Raw genomic sequence first — 19167 nt, 5'->3', positions numbered from 1 at the left:
TACTGCCTGACACACAACTCAGTGACATCTAATCTACAGGTTGTAAATACAGTTCAGCACAGGATCTGTTCTGGTACCTCAGTGTGTGCTTGATCTTTGAGGGGAGTGCAGTAACACTGTACTGTACTTGGAAAGACATATCAATGCATCTGATGCAGAGACCCTGCTGTTTCTGAATGAGTTATGTTCAGCGTGTATGGAGGATGATAAATAGGACCACGCCCAGCATTCCTTGCATGGCCAGGTTACGATGGTCCTCTCAATCACCACTGCTGTTCCACCCACACCTCCAGCTCACTATCTGTCTTCTCCAATACACACACACATCATAGCCTCCCCCTCCTATGCCACTTTCCAATCAATGAGAAGTCACAGGAGGAACCTGGCTGAAGGTTAATGTGTGCAGGGAAAAACACATGTGATCATTTACAAAGACGTAGGGGCAAGAAGCACCTTGCACACATTTACTGCTAACCTGAATTGTTTTATTTGGTTCACTCTCACACTTCCCATGTTCCCTCAGAAAAAATACTGTAAATGTACATTGGGAGCTGATGCTCCATTTGTGCCACTACAATCTCTTTAATCTCTCTATAAGGTTTTATGAAGGTTATCTGTGATTGGAGCAGTCAGCTAAACTGTGGTTTTGCTTCAGCTTTGGGGGGAATTTTCATGAAATCTACACTGTTGAAGCACTGTTTCAGAACATTGACATTAAAGAGAAAGGTAGAATGAGTGAATACAGCATTGATTGTTGTTTATGATGAGATTTTATGATAATAAAGTGCCATACTAATGCTAGCATCTGCTCTTTTATAGAGATAAACAGGACTAATGTCATCTGCCTCCCCACCCTCTACGCTCCACCCTAAAGTCCTGGTTTCATTCCCTGTAATGGCTGTCGTCAGCGGTCTCACCTTGCAGTGAGATTCCAGCCTGCAGCACTATCATCCAGATCGCACAACACACTGTGATTTACAGCTTCTGTTGCTGCAGGGCCATCTGGACCATAACCACTCCTGAACACTCAGCATGTTCTCTCTCTCTCTCTCTCCCTCCCTCTCTCTCTCTCTCTCTCTCTCTCTCTCTCTCTCTCTCTCTCTCTCTCTCTCTCTCTCTCTCTCTCTCTCTCTCTCTCTCTCTCTCTCTCTCTCTCTCTCCTCTCTCTCTCTCTGCTTCCATTCCCCATTCCTCCCACATTAACATGCAAACCATTTGCATTTCCATGCATTCTATGTAGAACTGCCATCAAAGTGTAACTGGATGTACTGAATCTATTTTTTTGTGAATACTCACCTAAAATTGTAGGACCTCAAGCAGAGGAATTAAAAATGAAAATACACAGAAGGTCATTCAAAACTAAAACTACTATACATGCTTTAAATATGGGTTACAAAGTAATGAAAGGAATTCACTAAATATATTACTGAGTTTGCCTAATGCATGGGCAGTACAATTCAATCTCTTTCTTCCTCTCTCCTGTAAACATACTCACACAGAACAGGTTCACACTCACAGCAGGGGCAAATTTGCTCATCCTCTTTCAACACGGTGATTTTGCTCACACAAAAAGAGCCGACAGAAGCACTTCAGTTGTAAATTATGTCTGATACATGCCTCTTATCAGTGCAGTGGAGTTCGCCTTCAGTGAGGTTGCATTTAAGACACCTGCACTTTCGACTGTGTAGAGTCTTTTGCAGAGTCCACACAAAATCTGTGGGAGCACACCATCTGAATCCAGACACACTGGCGTTGGCTTTCTCCCCAAGTACATAGGTGATAATCACATAACCCTCAGTGTAAATGTGCCTCATTCATGATTATGGGAGGGATAAAACTGCAGAACTGCATCTTTTAATGCTCTGTACCTCTGATTCAATGTGTCTCTAAGAGCCTTCTGCTGCAGTTCGTGTTCACTGGAGTGTGTGATGAGAACCAGGTGAAACATCTGGTGTCATATAAAAGGTGTTGGAGCATTAAGAGCCGAGCTGCATGAGCTTCAAAAGAGCAGCAAAATATACAGCAGATGTAAGGAGGGTTCTGTTGAGGTCAGCAGCTGTAATATGACGAACACCCAGCAGGAGGCAGTGTTGGATTCAGTCAATATTAAGAAGAGTCAACTCAGCCACTGATTCCACCCTAGGGGAGGTCAGGGAAACTCGAGGCAGATGAGGGTTTAGGTGTTGAAATGACACCTGGCAGCTGGGTCCTGATTTAGATCATTTTCGATTAGATCTGTAAATCATCTGCTCTCTATCTACAAGATCACTTACACCACGGATAGATTGGAATAAATTATTTACAGATCATATACATGTACACAACCCTCAATCCTCTAAGAGCTCCAAGGACGAGCACTTTGTTAGAGGAGCATGTGAGACACACAATCACACTGAACAGAGGTGTCATTGATAGCAGTGATTCAATTAGTTTTACTAAGTACTAAGTACAGGGCACAAAAATGTTTTTAGCAAAGCTGCTTTACTATTCTAAAAAATAATCAAATACAAGTTTTTTTTTCCCTCTATACGGTTTGAATCATACAGCTCCAGGATATACAGGCAGGCCAGGAGAGGTCATGTTGATTTTATGATTACCTTTTCTTTCTGGCCTTACATTTACTTCACAACTTTGAAAACCTCAGCAGATGTTCATATGCGTGTATATGCACATGCATGCAGCAAGTGTTTGTGTATGTATGTGTGTGTGTGTGTGTGTGTGTGTGTGTGTGTGTGTGTGTGTGTGTATGTGTGTGTGTGTGTGTGTGTGTGTGTGTGTGTGTGTGTGTGTGTGTGTGTGTGTGTGTGTGTGTGTGTGTGTGTGTGTGTGTGTGTCTTCCCTATAAACATTTTGTGTTGCACAGAGGGACACTTCAAATAAAACTGTCGCACTACCTTTTGTGCTGCAACTAAGATATTGCATATGCTAGAAGAAAAATCTCTAAAGGGCTGCAAACATTGTCCACATAAAACCTTTGCATCATAAAATTGTAGGGGGATTCACTCACACATAAAACAAAAAATATTGAAGCTATATTTATTTGTAAATCAAAGTTAAGTACCTGCTGTTGCAAGCGGCAGGAGATAATAGGAAGGATATGTGAAATACATCCTCTGTCCAGGAGGTGGCAGTCTCCAACAGCAAACCAACCTAAGCCTTCATCAGGGATCTGAGCCTCACTGACTGCTTCTTTTCATCTTGTGTGCATGTTTCCTACTTCATATAGTATCTACTGTTGATTTACACTCAAATTGAAACTTTTTTTAAACCTTTAATTTCTAACAGTTCAAAAGAAACCAGTTGACTCCCCGTTTCTTTTTTTAAATTGAAAGCAACAATGAAAAGGATGGACCGGGGGAAATAATTACACAAGTACATGTATTTATGCATCATTAACACATGACACTGTCTTAGGATTGATGTCAGGCCACATCATATGGTTTATTATATTTATGTGCTTTTGTCTTAGCAAAATTTGAGGTTTAATACCGCATGTCTTCTAATTTTTCATTGTGCCCATGTCCAAAAATTTGGAGCACTTCAGTTCCAGTTCAGATAGAAATTATATTCTTTCCGGTGCCTGAGGAGGGCAGTAGAGTCTCATGTTGGGAGACTGCCGGGTCGCAGTTTCTTCACAGCACTGACTGCTCATTAAATCCATTCCTGGAGCACATCCTACTCATGCTGTTTCATTGGGAGTAATTACATTGTCCTTCATCAAAAACAAAATGTTGATGATTGATCTGCTTTGTTCCCGAATTGATGCCAAAATGGCTGCATTGTATAAGCGTTCACTAATTGGTCAAAGTAAACACACATGCATACCTAAAGTATATGCTGACATACTGCTTAAATACTTCCTCTCCCTTCAGACCCTCCTATCGGTTTTATTTTCCCACTCCTTTACACTGTTTCCTCTTTCTCTCTGTGTGAATTGACAGACCAATAAGCCTTTAATCCCTTTAATACAAACTTCCAACAGAATCACTTTTTAATTGCATGAAATAAACAGTGAATGCGTAAAAAGATCTCCTCTCAGGATAGATTTAGTTCAGCTACAGACGGCGGATTAAGTTGAAAAGTAAGCCTGCAAGTTATTTTGAGGGGGGAAAAAAAGGATGAAAGATCAGAGAACAGCACAGGATGTCACAATAATTCCTGTTAGCTTGGAGTTAGCCAACACATGAGGAGAATAATCATATGGAGATGATGGTGGTGGCTCTGTGATTAATGGGCCCATTTTCTTTGCACAGCTTGGATAGTGGTTCTACTTGGCCCCATTAGGAAAAAGCCTAAAGCCACCCAGTTTCTCTGTATGCCATTCATCAGGCAGATATGAGCAACAGAAAAGTTTTTTCCCTCAGAATCCATGAAATAAGCACTACAAAATATAGAGAAACACATTCATGGATCTCTTTGATGCAGCTTTTTTGATATAATATATGCATTTGAATACCTATGTCAGAGGGATGACGGGAAGAAGAGACATGGCCAAGCTCCTATCTCTCATAATTGGTTCTACCCACTGTGCAGAATTGGAGACAGAAACATGCTTGTGTATTTCCTTCCCTATTTGATGGACTACAGGGAGCGAGGGCGGCAAACACTGGCCAGACTGCCACAGGGACATGCCAGTCCTCCTTTTAGAGCAGTCTGCAAATCCACTGTTAAATTTCATTTTTCTAATCCCTTTAATCAGAAACAGGGGAATAAAGCCAGCTGGTAGGAACCCATGTTAAGATGTAATTAAGCATCTGATTGAATTTCAGTGCATACCAGAGTGTGTGTGCCAAGGCGAGAGCAGGAGTAGGAGGAGGTGGGGGTAGAAGATAGATGGGGGGGGGGGGGCACTTGTGGTTGGTGGGGGTACACATTGCCCAGCGACAGGGGACCTGGAGCTCGCGGCAGGCTTGGTATTTTCCAGCATGCTCCACTGCATGAGTGAACAGCGATCAGAAGCACATTTTTATACATTACTAGGAAGGCTCCCATGTCAATCATCTCCCTGCTGGCATTGGGATGGTTTCCTCCTGTTTGAATCTCAACATAAGGTCCCAGAAAATAGACACGAACGCCATCACTACAAGTCGCCTCTATCAGCAAATATGTGGAAGAAAAGCGGTGCAGAGGTTGTTATGGTACATTGTTTGCCTTTTAGGTGAATTCTGACGGAGCCATTTCCTCTTTTCATCTGTGCCATCACCACGCACTTCCTCTTTTAAGGGTCAATGTTGACGAATAAACTGCATGCACACATTCTGCAGCTCGACTGGGAACTCGCCAAACATGTAACCTAATCCATATCTAGTTGACAAAAGCGTATGTGTGAGAGAACACACACACACATATTTATATATATATATATATATATATATATATATATACACACACATGAGAGTCTGTAATGAAATTCATTCACTCAAAATGTATTCACTTCAAGACAGAGACAATATAAAACCTGGTCTGGGGACAGGGAAGAGCTGTCACACCAGTTTAGTTGGGCTTGGATACAGAGAAGATCCATTACTGGGGCCTTTCATCACCAAACATTGCTACCTGTGGGGCTCTGAAGTAGAGCAGGAGTAAAAGGAGGGGGGTGGGTTGTAGAGAACCGAAAGGCGCACAAAGGCACTAGACAGGTCATCGTGTGTGTGCCCTCCCACCATCCTTTCACAGTCATCCTTCACCCTTGCTCTGTGCTATGGCTGTCAGTGCTCAAGGCCCATCTGGTGAACAAGCTGCCTGCTGATGAAGAGCATTAAAGGAAACCCAGACTATACCATCCTGACCACAAGTGAACTAAACACAATGTTACCCACTATTGATCAAGCACTCTTGAATCTTGTAAGGGCTTAATTAAATGAACAAAACATGCTAAACAGCAAGTATTCTAATACTTTCTTACAGTTGCATTTTCCACAGTAGTTTGATCACCTTTCCAGGATTATTTAATTTACATCTGGAGCAGATATGCAAATACACATAGTGACATCATCATTACAAGCAACTGGCTTTGTTACGGTAATAGCCTGTGGGAAGAGAGTGTCACATTGAAATAGTTAGTTTCTATTCTTGTCAGTGCACTGACAGATTTAATGCAGTGTTTTCACAACCACTTACTGTACGCGTAAGCAACTATCGATAGTTCTTTGTCCACAAACCACAAAGAGAAGTGGAACCACAGCATTTGTTTACAATCCATTGTTCAAGATCCTAAGCCTCTTTGAGGGAGACAAAAGGACATAGGTAAGCAGTAGTTCAGAGAAAGGTGATGTATGATCAAACGTGAAAGCAGTATTGATTTTCCTCAATTGTGTTTGCTCCGTTTGCCACTATTAAATATGGATTTTGCACAACTGCCATCTTGACTTTGTCTTGAAATTGACACCCTCTCTATAAAGGTCTATAGCTTTTTCAATAAAGCCCTGTGTCAAGAGAGAGATCGGCCTGACAAAACCAGACTTTGCGTTTGATTTGCTTCAGAGGCAGCACATCAATGCCACAGGAGCACTCAGGTCAAACCACGTCAAGACCAACAGCAAGGAAAAGAGAGCAGGATGTGGGTAATGTTCAGGGCCGGGGAGTAATTGAATACAATTAATAGGATTATGTATTTGAAATACGAGTAACTACTGTATATTCTGTTACAGTTGGTGGTATTCTGAATACAGTCACTCAATAAGTCTGCCAAGGCGCTTATGTTTTCCGTTTGGTTTGTTTGTTTGTCTGTTTGTCAGAATTATGGAAAAACTACGGGCCTGATTTTCATGAAACTGAAGAGGAAGGGTGAAGCATCGGCAAAGGAAGAACCCATTACATTCTGGAGTGAATACGGATGGCAGGGTGGATACACAAATACATTTTTTTTGTCATTTTGCAAGGTTGGGCATGGTCTCGGCAGAGATCTCCACTTTCTGAGAGCTCTTCTAGTTAGATTTTTGTTAAATTTGAACTAAAATTCATTGAAGGCACATGTTTCCAATAAAGCAGCGCACAGGAATGTTTTTGGTATGGAAATATAAGAACCAGACAAATGAGTTCAGCAAGACAAGTTTGAAGTATTCTAAAATTAATGCACAGTATTTATTTATTTGAGTATTCTATGGAATGTGATGAATGAATGATGCAATTTACATTTTAGGGCATGTATTCAGTAAACCTTGGAGAAATATGTTTTCCTGCCAACACTGAATTTTGTCTTAGAAAGGACAATGCTTGCACAAACACTTTTACTGAGATTATTAACATGCTGTCCTCATGTGGCCATGTGTGCACAAAGACACGTGTTGGTAAATGACAAAAATGTTAGGAAAGCCTTCTCCTTAGTTACTGTAGCTCCACTACTGGCCTTCAGCGTTATCAGGAAAAATCTGGCTTACTGCTGAGGAAGGAGAGCAGGTAAGATTATTAAGGAAAAAATGTGCAGCAACCTATGTATATACATATATATTTATATAATGTATGTATGTATATACATACATACATACATTATATGTATTTAAAAACTATATCCTGGGGTTAAAACATCTTTTAAGCCCTATTCAGAGGGGACTAGTTTAATGTTGGGATGTGGGGACGTTGGGTAAAATAGTCTTACCTCAGGACGTCCTTAATACAAACGGCCAATCCGCATGGAATTAAGAGATCCCTGTATTCTACCAGGAGTGGAAGAGGTTACTTGATTAAGCATCATCACCATCACCTCCCTGTCAGCATGTGTGTGCTACGTAAGTTCCTGATATCACAAAATAAAGTAAACACTAAACTAAAGGACATAATCGATTTTCTAAAAAAAGTGTTGAGAGTGCTTCTTTATGCTCCGCTATGCTTAAAATAATGTGGAAACTACGTACTGACGGGATATGAAGGCATATAGAAATATGTTTCATAGAGGGCCTTATTCGGACGGGACTAGTTTTACCTGAGGCATTTTTTTACAGACCGTTTTACAGAAGGTGAAAATGGATGTAATTTTTACTGACATTATTCAGGAATAATTACTGTAACGGAGCATTCGGACAGGACTAAAACCTCTGGTAAAAATTACCTTACCCCACATCCCCACATTAAAGTAATCCCGTTCGGATGGGGCTAATGACCCTGGAATTGTGGCAGTGACCAGACAACAAATGCTGTGTGGAGCATCCAAAATATCCAAACATCCAGTTTACTGCCGTTCCTGCCTTTGTCAGGATACATAAATCCAAGTTGATCTCCATCTAATGTGCCATTTACAGGTAGTGCCTGTGACAAATTGTAAATTATTCTGTTTGCCATGTCCTTGTGAAGCAGTTCTTGGATTGTAGCATCTATTAGATATGTTTGTTTGATTAGTGGAATAGTTTCTCTGACCATTAACACCCACTTCAAGAACAGCTATTGCTTAGTAGAGGACTGTTCAACATAAGCCATTAATCACTGATGTATTATTTGAAATATGCGTGTCAATTCGAATATGATAATTCCTAATTGTTGCCATCTATCAAACTATCCCTTTCAGCCTCTGACTGTGGATTTTGGGGTCCTATCCTACTTTTGTGCCAATATTTAATGACAGATTTTCTTTATTTTTTGCTTTATCTATGCTCTCCTCACTTGAAGAAGAAGGATTGTATCGGTAAAATTAACAGTGATGCATTTATGTGCACCAATAAGAATTCTGCAATTTTTGAAGCATCACATATTTTCTGCCATGTAGCATGTGTTTGTTAGACACTAGGCACTCTTGTGTTCAACTCAGATACACAAAACAATTATAAATCTGCAGAAACTGTAGCCATCATGGCTTGTTTATCATTATAAAAGCAGTGAGCAATGTGTTAAAAGGGAAACATGCCAGATGCACATTAAAGACCACACATTTTGACCTTTAGATACACATAGACTCGCAGATGTATCCGCAGATGAAATAAGCATGCACGCACACATGTACACACGCACACACACACACACACACACACACACACACACACACACACACACACACACACACACACACGCACACACGCACGCACGCACGCACGCACGCACGCATAGGCAAGTCTATTCCCATACAGGTATGTTATCCCTACAAAGCCAGTCTCATTATTTTGTGTCCCCTGACATTTCAGCACCATGGAGAGCTCCCATATTAATCTTAAAACGGTGTGTCTCCTGTTCCCTGCACATCCTTGCCCCTAATGACAGTTATATCATAACTTATTATTGCTGCCCCAAACCTGAGCTCAAATTAAGTAAATGCTGAATGTTGGTGCGGAAAACATCTTTATGTTTTGCTCAACGGTCGCTCAAGCGGGAATCTAATTCTGCTCACCGACAGCCTAAATGAATCGGCTTGTTACGGTTTGAATAATGGTCTAAGCAGCGGGGTCGGCTGGCTGAAGGTTGAGAAGAAGAGACCCACTTAGTAAGGTGCCCGCCTTATCGGATTGTACCCCTGCCTCATTCATTACCTTCCATCACGTCCCTCATTTGCAAAAAGCAATATCATTACAGGATGATTTGCCTCAAACGTGGGGTTGAAGTAACATCTCGAGGCAGGAAAAACTGCTCCGAGATTTGTAATCTGGGCTCCAATATAAGCCGGTAATAAAGCTTCAAATTTACTCTCGCCCACACACACATGCACCCTGCCCTCTTTGTTTTGTCTCTTTTTTTCTCTCTCTCTCTCTTGCACACACATCCAAACAAGCAATAATGTTGAGAATAACATAATACACCCTGCCCTTAATAGGATTTTGGTGAATGCACTACATCTTAATTGCCATAAAAGCATTACAGGTGTCCAAAGTCTCTTCTTCTGTCAGTCTTTCTGACTCACTGACTCTCAATTTGTAAGTCTCTAGCCCCTTCCATGCATGTCTAGATAATTCAAACCTGAAATTATCTAAACATTACCCAGCAGAGTTTATGTGTGAGAATGTAAATGTCTGAATCAGCTGCATTGGACATCAAATGGTCTTACCCTCACAGCTTTGTTGTACAAAGTCTGTTTAAAGGTTCTCTGTGCAATGTTCAGAAAAACCTTGTAATTATCACTGTTAACTGAACTGCATTCAGCATCCTGTTGTTTGCGCTTATGTGCTCGAACTCCGTAGGTGCCAAATCTGCCAAAACATTGAGACTGAACAAGATTGACCAGTATTATGTTAATAGAATGCGGTAAAATTAAATTGAATCGTATTTAGAATAACTCTAGCTTGCTCCATCAGCAAGCATCACAAAGCAACCAATATCAGATTCATGCCACACAACCAAGCCACAGCCAGCTGGGAAAATTGAGCTTTTATAGAGCTTAAGCTAATGTTAGGGGCAAACAAGTTAAGGTTAGCCAACTAGCTGTAACTTAGCTACTCTAAATCAATCTAGTGTTGATTACTTCATAAAGTTAGCTGAAAAAGGATTTTGCAAACAGCAAGGCAGTATTTTGCAGCTAGCAATTTATCCGCTACAGCACATAGATTTTTATCAACACCACAGGGAAAGTGTTTTGTTGTACCACAACATATAGTCCACACATTCTGTACCTCCGTTACACACTCTGCAGTGGCAGCCTGCAGGACTTCACAACCCCTGCACCGGGGGTTTGATCCCAGACAGCCCTAAGTCCTTCTCCCTGCCAGATCAGTAAAAATAATTTCTGCCATTAGGACAGCAAATGACCTGCACCCAACAACCTATGGGCACCGACCTAAGGGTAGTAGGTGTCGGTCAGTCCTTGAGATTAGTGGATTTCTAAGCGTCTAAACATTTGCTAATATTGCACGCGGCTAACTGTAGCTTAACTGAACAGAGTCAAGGGACTCATAAAAAAAAAATGAATCCTGAGTCCTTTATATAGAGGTCAGTCCACAGGTTCTTTTAGGCAACCGAGAAAGAAGGAAAAGGTATTATCTTTTAAGTCATGTTACAACCTGTACTCCCATTGGCAATAAAAAAAGGTTTTAATAGATAAAAAAAAAGAAGAAGAAAAGAACCTTTAATCTCCAAGTGAAGCCATGTGTGAATAGAGCTGGCCATAGTGCATCACATTTACAGTTAGTGGGTGGGCGTGTTTATGCAATGACGGAAACGAACATGTCCGGACTCTGTCCGCACCTGATTCTCCTGACATTGTCCGGAGTTTATATGTGACTTCTAACTCTTCATCTGTCTTTCTGTTGCTCAATCTTTCCACATCTCTTTCTGTTTCTCTTCTTCTCCTAACAGGCCTATTTGCAGTCAGTAACACCAGACTCTGGCCATCTTATTTATTAAGGCAGTTAACTTAGCAGCCCTCAAAATCAGAAGGCCTGATTTCCAATCACACCAAATTTGTCTGCCTTTGAGAACATCTCTAGCCTTGAGATGCTTGAAACTAGTATTGCAGCCCCTGTCTTGATGTGTGAGAGAATACTGAGATTATATCTTCAACATGAGTGATCTCCATGCAGAATATGGATCTATACATTGAAAGCTTTCTACCCTCCCAGTTATCCTATCATGTATTATATACTTGACAGCCCAGAAAGTCTCAAAGCAAAAATTCAGAGTACAGTTAATTCAGCCATATTTTGACAACTTGGACTGGCTTAGCCAGAGCACATGAAACCCTCAAGCACTTCTGCCACCATGTGGTAAACCACTGGTGGGCACGTCTAACGTCTTAATGGTATCCCAGGTGATTGAATCCAATCCTCTGTAATTAGATAAATGTCCTCTAACCACCATTTCAGTGCTCGCTAGCACGGTTAAGCCTGTGACTCCCAATAAATTAGCAGCTTGTGATGAAATTAAAAAGATCACAGACCTATTTTGAAAATTAAGACCCCTTCCAAAGGATCTATCACTCGTGAATTCAGTTCACCTAGGCAGCAAAATAAATTGAGTGAAGAATGCAAAGTATAACTTGTGATATTCTTTTCTGGTTGACATTTAGCACCTCACGCCATTGAAAATGTCATTCGAGGTTTCTAAATCCTTGCCCTTTGCAGTAATGTTGATGCTAATAAAAGTTGTTTTGGGGATAAGGTTGGTCAGGTGAGACCAAGAAGAAAACAATTTGATCCTAAACAGTGGCTAACAATCATACAGAGGTACCTCTATCATGAAGTTAAACTGAAGAAAAAGTTTGTGGCAGGAGTAAAGGGTTCATATTGTTTGTCTTTGTGATAATAATCACTCCTGCAAACACAACGCAGATACTTTCACTGCTCTCTTGTCTGCCACAAAGTTTGTGTGTGTGAGTGTGTGTGTGTGTGTGTGTGTGTGTGTGTGTGTGTGTGTGTGTGTGTGTGTGTGTGTGTGTGTGTGTGTGTGTGTGTGTGTGTGTGTGTGTGTGTGCGTGTGTGTGTGTGTGTGTGTGTGTGTGTGTGTGTGTATGTGTGTCTGATAGGGGTTTGGTGGTGATGAGTGTGTGGGGGCTATTGGGGCAACAGATAACAGACAGAGGGGTATAAAGAGAAAGCCAGCCTACTAGACAAAAAGAGCCTCACACCTGCAGATTTGTCAGAGTTGGAGTTGGATAGAAGTGCCTTTTGGAGGAGAATTTCTCCCTTTTCGTCTGCATGGTCATCGATTGTGAGGATCGGTACAATAGCCTGCAGGCAGGGACAGATGGGCTGGTGCCGCTGGAGCACTCCAGCAGCACCGACTCTGTCTCTGCTGTTGGGGCCAGGCGATCCCAGATGGGTGGGAGGATAAGGGACATTGAATTATGAGTAATGCAAAACCAGTGGGCAAGCATGCTGGATCATTTGTCATGATTTGGGTAGGTATGGGAATGGATTTTTCAGTGCAAATAAATACTATATATCCAGCATCACAAGGTTGATTTCCCTACATGCTCACAGAGATGATCTCAAATCAGGTAAAAAGGGCAAAGAAAGTCTACCTTAGAGAGCATAATTGTGTTTAACCTTTTGTTCAATTTTCAGGTGAGCTTACATTTTAGTCTTTTTACCTGTTTTCATTTTCAGGTTAAGACAGTTCTCTAAAATAAAAACAAAGAATGGCTTCATACCTCTCTTGGCACACACATATTCATCCTTCTTTAGCTCCCCTGAACTGGAGGCAACTTCGTATTCTGTAGTCACATCAGTATATTTAGGTGAGTGGAGCTGGAGTGCTTCTCCTTGGCTCTAGGTCAGGGTTTTTGTTCGCCAGGGACTCAGGCTTCTACAGGCATCTCAGTGCTCTAATGGGGCACTGAGGGAGAAGAGGTTTCAGCCATGGCTATCTACCTCCTGTGGCAAGCTTAATTGGGTATAAAGAGACGTAGCCCTCCCTGCACCCTCCACCTTAGGGTAAACCATATGATATGTTTAAGTAAAGGCTCTCATCGTTGTGTGCAGGTTAAAGCCGGCTATGCCTGGAAGCAAAGGCAAGCGCCTGAGTCTTTCTATTCTTGAAGTGTGCAGGACATTACTCTCAGATGAACCATTTTCAGTTTTTCCTGATGATCACAATGGTGCACTTAGAGCTCAGTTGGAATTACCCCTGTTTCAAGGGGAAACTGGCCTTTACATTGATGAATGGACTGGAATGTCGCTGCTCTCCCACTTTCTTCAATTCCTTCTTTAAACAGATAAATCAAGTCAGAGGCCACTGAATGTGTAGGAGCACTGGGACATTTTGAGGGGTACTACTGAACATAAAACCTCCACACACTCAGAAAAACAATCCCAATAAAAAGGTAGATAAATCACTTAGAATCTGCAGGTCAATAGTATTGAACAATTACGGATTTTGCACCATTCCTTCATCAGTGGTCAAAGATGGGCTGGCAAGAGGGATGTGGTGGGGGTTGGCTCAGCATGGAGGGAAGTGTTAATTTGTGTTAATACACTAAAAGCCATGGGGCCTTTTCTAGGTGATGGATTGTCACTACTAAATCAGTATGTGTGACAGTTCTAGTGCTGCAATAGGTCAGGGAAGAGCTGTCAGCTTTGTAAGGTAAAACAAGGCTCTATAAGTTAGCTGTAGGTATATGATGATGAATAAGATAAGTCAGTGGCACATACAGTATGTACAGTTGACTATCCAGAACATGTGTTGACAGTGTAGCACAAGTGAATCGTCATAGAAAGTGTCTTTACATGTCCATTCCACAGAAGTATTTTTTGAGATAAACATCTTATCCGGGATAAGCTCATATCTCAGTTTTGAGAAACCTGAATATTGGTAGGAAAGGATTCTGCAACATGTTACTACCGTTTTCATGTTTTTGGTGTCATCTGGACAGATGCTTCATCAGTTTATGTTACTTTAGTAGTAAAGCTAAATAAATTATCATGAACAATGCATATGATCTACATATTGAATAAAAGTGAAAGTTTGATAATGTAATGTGTAGAATAAAGTGTATTGCTGCTCCCCTCTTCCAGTACTGCTAATCAGCTGAAGGGGGCAAACAAAACAGAGAAGTTGAGACGTAGGTGAATATACTAAACTTAGTTTATCCTCAATTGTACAAAGACTGGCTGGGATGATAGGACATCAAGGACACACTTGGCCATGATATTTACTGCACTGTAATCTCTCTTCAATCCAAAATTTGAATAATATATATTAGAAACTGGCCACTGGCCGAAAATAAATAAAGACACATATAAATCAGAGACGTAGGTACTGATCTAATCAAGTCATCATCGACAAGTTTCTCTGCTTTCATACAAATGTCATATTTTAAAGGTTATGACTTAAAATCGGGCCACTAGTATGTGTATAAATGTGGATCCATACAACAAATCTCAAAAAACGACTAAGTCTACAGGGCCATGTTCCCCATTTTAGTTTAACATGTTGGCCTACATTAGCGAACTAGTGCAAAATACAGAGGGCAACTGAGGCTGATGGGAATGTCATTAGTTTCACAGGCATTTGGACTGAAACCAAAGTTATTGCAATTCATTATAAGGGGGACATGGATGTTTGTACAAAATGTCATGCCAATCCATACCATTTTATTGAGATATTTCAGTCTGGACCAAAAGTGGACTGGCCGACAGGCAGACATTACTCTCCCTAGAGCTACATTACTTGTGTGGGTAGAGGAGAACAGTTCAGATATATAACCAGCTTAGGAAAATGCATTTTTGTATTGAAAAACATTATTTCCACTCCATTTTTGACCCACATTAAGGCAGTACTTTCCATGTCCTCATTATCTATCCATTCTGTTTGCAGCAATGGAGAATCCTCAGTGTTGGATCCAGCATAACCACATGACTGATGGTAAATCAATACTTAGCGGCACAGTTCTCAATGAACATATGGCAAGAGAGCAGGAACATCTGGAAATGTCTTCTGAAAGCTTTGGTAATGGAAGACACCACTACATACAGTAGCCGATTGGCAGGTACAAATTCAGTACACGTAGTAAAAGTGGGCGTAGTTGAGTGTAAAAAGCTGACTGAGCTAACATGTCACAATTCCAACAAAAAAAGTAATGAAATTGAAGGAACCAATGTAAATCTTTACTACAGACGTCTGTAGCGCTGATGTGGTGTAGCGTTGATGGCACATGTCAGATGTACTAAGGACATGTCACGCAGGAGTGATGTGAGCCCTGTCAGCTCCTCACTCACACCCGTCCCAGAGTGCTGCGTCAGCTACCTCACTATTGATTGTCAGGCTTCTTTGGGGAATTTGGGCTTGACTCATTGTTGCAGGAGCAGCAAAACCGATTGAATAGAGAAATCAGATGTATAAATAAGCAATGTTCTGCATGAGGGCGCCCAGGAACGACACAATGACATATTCACCTTGACATAACCCTGAAGCTCCCTCCCAGTGCAATCAGTGCTGGACATTGTTGTAAAGCCCACATACTGACATGCTCACTTCCCTAATGACTATACATATATGTGCTCTAAATAGACAGAGTACCAGTGTCTTTCACAGGATTCAGTTGGTGGTTTTTTTTCCAAAATGGCAGGGAAATTTCTCCATCGATTTATATTGCTACTATAAAATTATAAGACAAGTGTTAAATCTGTCATTAAAGGGCTCATTAAAGTTTGTAATTGCTAAGCTGGCAACATTTGATGCTGTTAAAAAGAGTGTCCTGCCATTCTTTATTGTTACTGTCACATGATATCTGAGAGTATATATAGGACTTTTCTCAAAGGTCCAGTGCTGATAGACTTTTTGTCATTGACTACACAGAGGGAACCTTCTTTAAACAAACCCCATTTGATCTCTGAGAAAGGGCATGATGAGGGACAAATATCTATACATATGATTTACCTGATTCCTTTCAAGTTTCTTCAGAAAGATGATTGAAAGTGACAAAAGAAGATGGATGAAAGACTGAAAATCCGTATTCATTTATTCATCCCACCAGTCTCAATATGCGCTTTAAGGAGATTCATGTTTTGCATACAGGGCAAGAAAACTATCTGAATTTTGTCATTAATATCACTCCACAGGCAAATCACACTTCATCACAACTCATTAATAACTTTCTCTTTCAATTCCATAATTCATGGATCACATGAAGGACAAACTGAGGGGGAATAAAATACGTAACATTCTCTGGTTCACAGTTAGACTGCGACTTACAGTATGCACTGTTGAGTGGGCGTTTTGCTCTTCACTATGCTTTGCTTACTGCGTTGCTGCTTGCTGGATCAGGATACATGAGCTCAGCAACTTAGCCTCTCCCTCAGACATGTACAGAATGGCTATGTCAGCACACTGAGGACAGTTTCTAACCATGGTCCACTTGTTAAGCATGCAAAAACCATTGACCACGCTTCGCTGTGGCTGTACCCAAATTCAACATCATACGGTTAACATTGCAACACACAAAGAGCATTTAGAAAGACCATTCTGCAACATGCAACGGTAAAAAAAGTGAAGTATTATGTGTAGTTTGGTTCTCTCTGAGTTCTACTTCCAATCAGTAACAGGTGAAAATGAGTCACCCTGGGGATCTCTTGGGCCCAGCTCCACTCAGCACACTCATCATCAAACACAGCTCTGATCAAGTGATTAGAAGAGTGGTGTATGGGTGGAAGCCTCAGAGAGCCCGACTGTCCTTTCTTCTTCGCTCACAACCCCGGGTGGTCAAGATGACGAGAGAGGGGTGGGGAAAATGCAAAAGATACTTCGAATGAAAGTTCACTGACAGCAAGATTAATGAGCCAACACACTAAGGTCCAGAGTAATGTAGCCTTTTGATAAGGCACCCTGGTGCCCCTTCACCACCTGGGCACAATCCATATAGCTCGGAGATTCTAGTGACCAATTAATGAGTGGCCCTGGCAAACGACACTGTCCCTCAAAACGCCTGTCCTCGCCAGCGCTTTATCTAGATAATCTGATACTGTATCACCGACAGAAAGAAGAATAAAAACCTGTCAGAGACTGTGGAGGGCAGTTATCTATGTTAGTGCTGGATTTAGGATGGGCGAGTGGAGTGGAATATGTGAGTAACTGTGTGCGTGCATACGTTGGCGTTGTGCAATTTATGTGCAGTGCAGAGGTAAGTGGGCAGGTTGAAGGCCTCTTCAGCGCTGTTGTTCATATGGAAATGAGAAGTAATGAAGTCGACACTGTCAACTTCACATCTCTCTGCATTGGCACAGTAATAAAGGACACTAGAGGTAATTAATTTCAGTCAAAATAATGAACGGAGAATGGCAGGGAAACAATGTCACAGACACTGAAGAGGCTGTATTTTGCCGTTGTCAAGTTTAATGTTCTCACAAATCTGTCAAAGCGCTCATGAGATTTCAGAATAACAGTCTTTAACCATTAATAACTGTCCATACTGTCCATTAATGTATGCAAATACAACAGAAAATGTGGGTATCACAGCCTTGCCAAATCTCCGGGGCCAGATGCAAAAAACTCTGTTGAAGAAGCCAGTAAAAGCCTGTTTATGCACAAAGGAAGCATATATGCATAAGCAGTATATGCACCAAAAGCGTAATCCCCTGCATGCATATTGTTATACATCTCATTATAGTGGTTATCTCACTCATCTTGCAGCTCAGTCATTGTAAAATTATGTACATGTGCAGGAGCACTGTCAGCCACAGATGGATGTTGACACACCCACATTTAACCATGTTTGGACATCAACCAGACTCATTCTGTCCTTCATCTGGTGCAGTAACGTCCTTTAACGCCGCCAAAGCAGCCTTTGTGCCGTTAAACGCATTATGCATCAGCACATTGTGAGCCCCTTCAGCCAAGTAATTGATGAAACATAGGGTCAAATTTATAATCTGATGTGTGTTATTATTTCATAAATTACTATGATTTGACTGACAACCTATACACATACTTTTTGTTTGATAAATAAAGCTTTGACTAAAAGAGTTTTTATTGCATACATCTATAAATGTATTATATGAGTCAAGCTAAAAATAATATATATATATATATATATGTCACTGATTCTTGAAACTTTGGCAAAAACATGTCCCACTAAAAAAGTGCTAATTCTGTTGGAAATTAATACAATTTTCATGAATAAAAAGAATCAATGTTATAATCAGAGGGTCCTTTGCACATATGTAAGGTTCTTTTTTGGGTTTATTTTTAATTTTTATTATTTGATGATTATATGCTGGCCCATTGCCTACAAAAGCAGGTGTCCTCGGATAGGAGATAATCATTTCAACTTGATTAAAAAAACAAAATTCAATAATTTTATTGAAAAATATCTTTACCACATGAAAGAGTACATTGTAATATGTATTAAAAACTAGAAAGAGTGAGTTTTTAACAATATTTACTATTATTTTTGGGATGCTCAAAATGTGTCCCACATATTCGTCACCACCGTCAGATATTTATAAAAAGCAATAAAATCAGGCAACTACAGGGTCAACTACATTCCTGAGGACCCCCTTTTGAAATCTTCAGCTCAACTGCATACTTCAAGATCACTCAAGCTCATGTAAGTTTTCTAGTTTCTCTTAAACTTGTTCATATTTTTGGACACTTCTATTGTCACAACCATAACATGTCACCACCGTCTCTTTCGTATAAAAAAATATTAGATTAGATAATGACATAAATGTTTACTTTTTAAGAAGAGGTCTGAAGTAGCTAGCAACAGAGGGGAAACAAGATGGCTAATGTGAACAACTCATGCATATCATGTGAAAGTGTAGGTTTTTGTCACCACCGTCAGACGTCACCACCGTCAGGTTTTCTATCTGACGGTGGTGA

This window comes from Echiichthys vipera, assembly GCF_963691815.1.
Source record: "Echiichthys vipera genome assembly, chromosome: 5".
NCBI classification, from domain to species: domain Eukaryota; kingdom Metazoa; phylum Chordata; class Actinopteri; order Perciformes; family Trachinidae; genus Echiichthys; species Echiichthys vipera.
Note: the sequence above shows the minus strand (reverse complement) of the source record.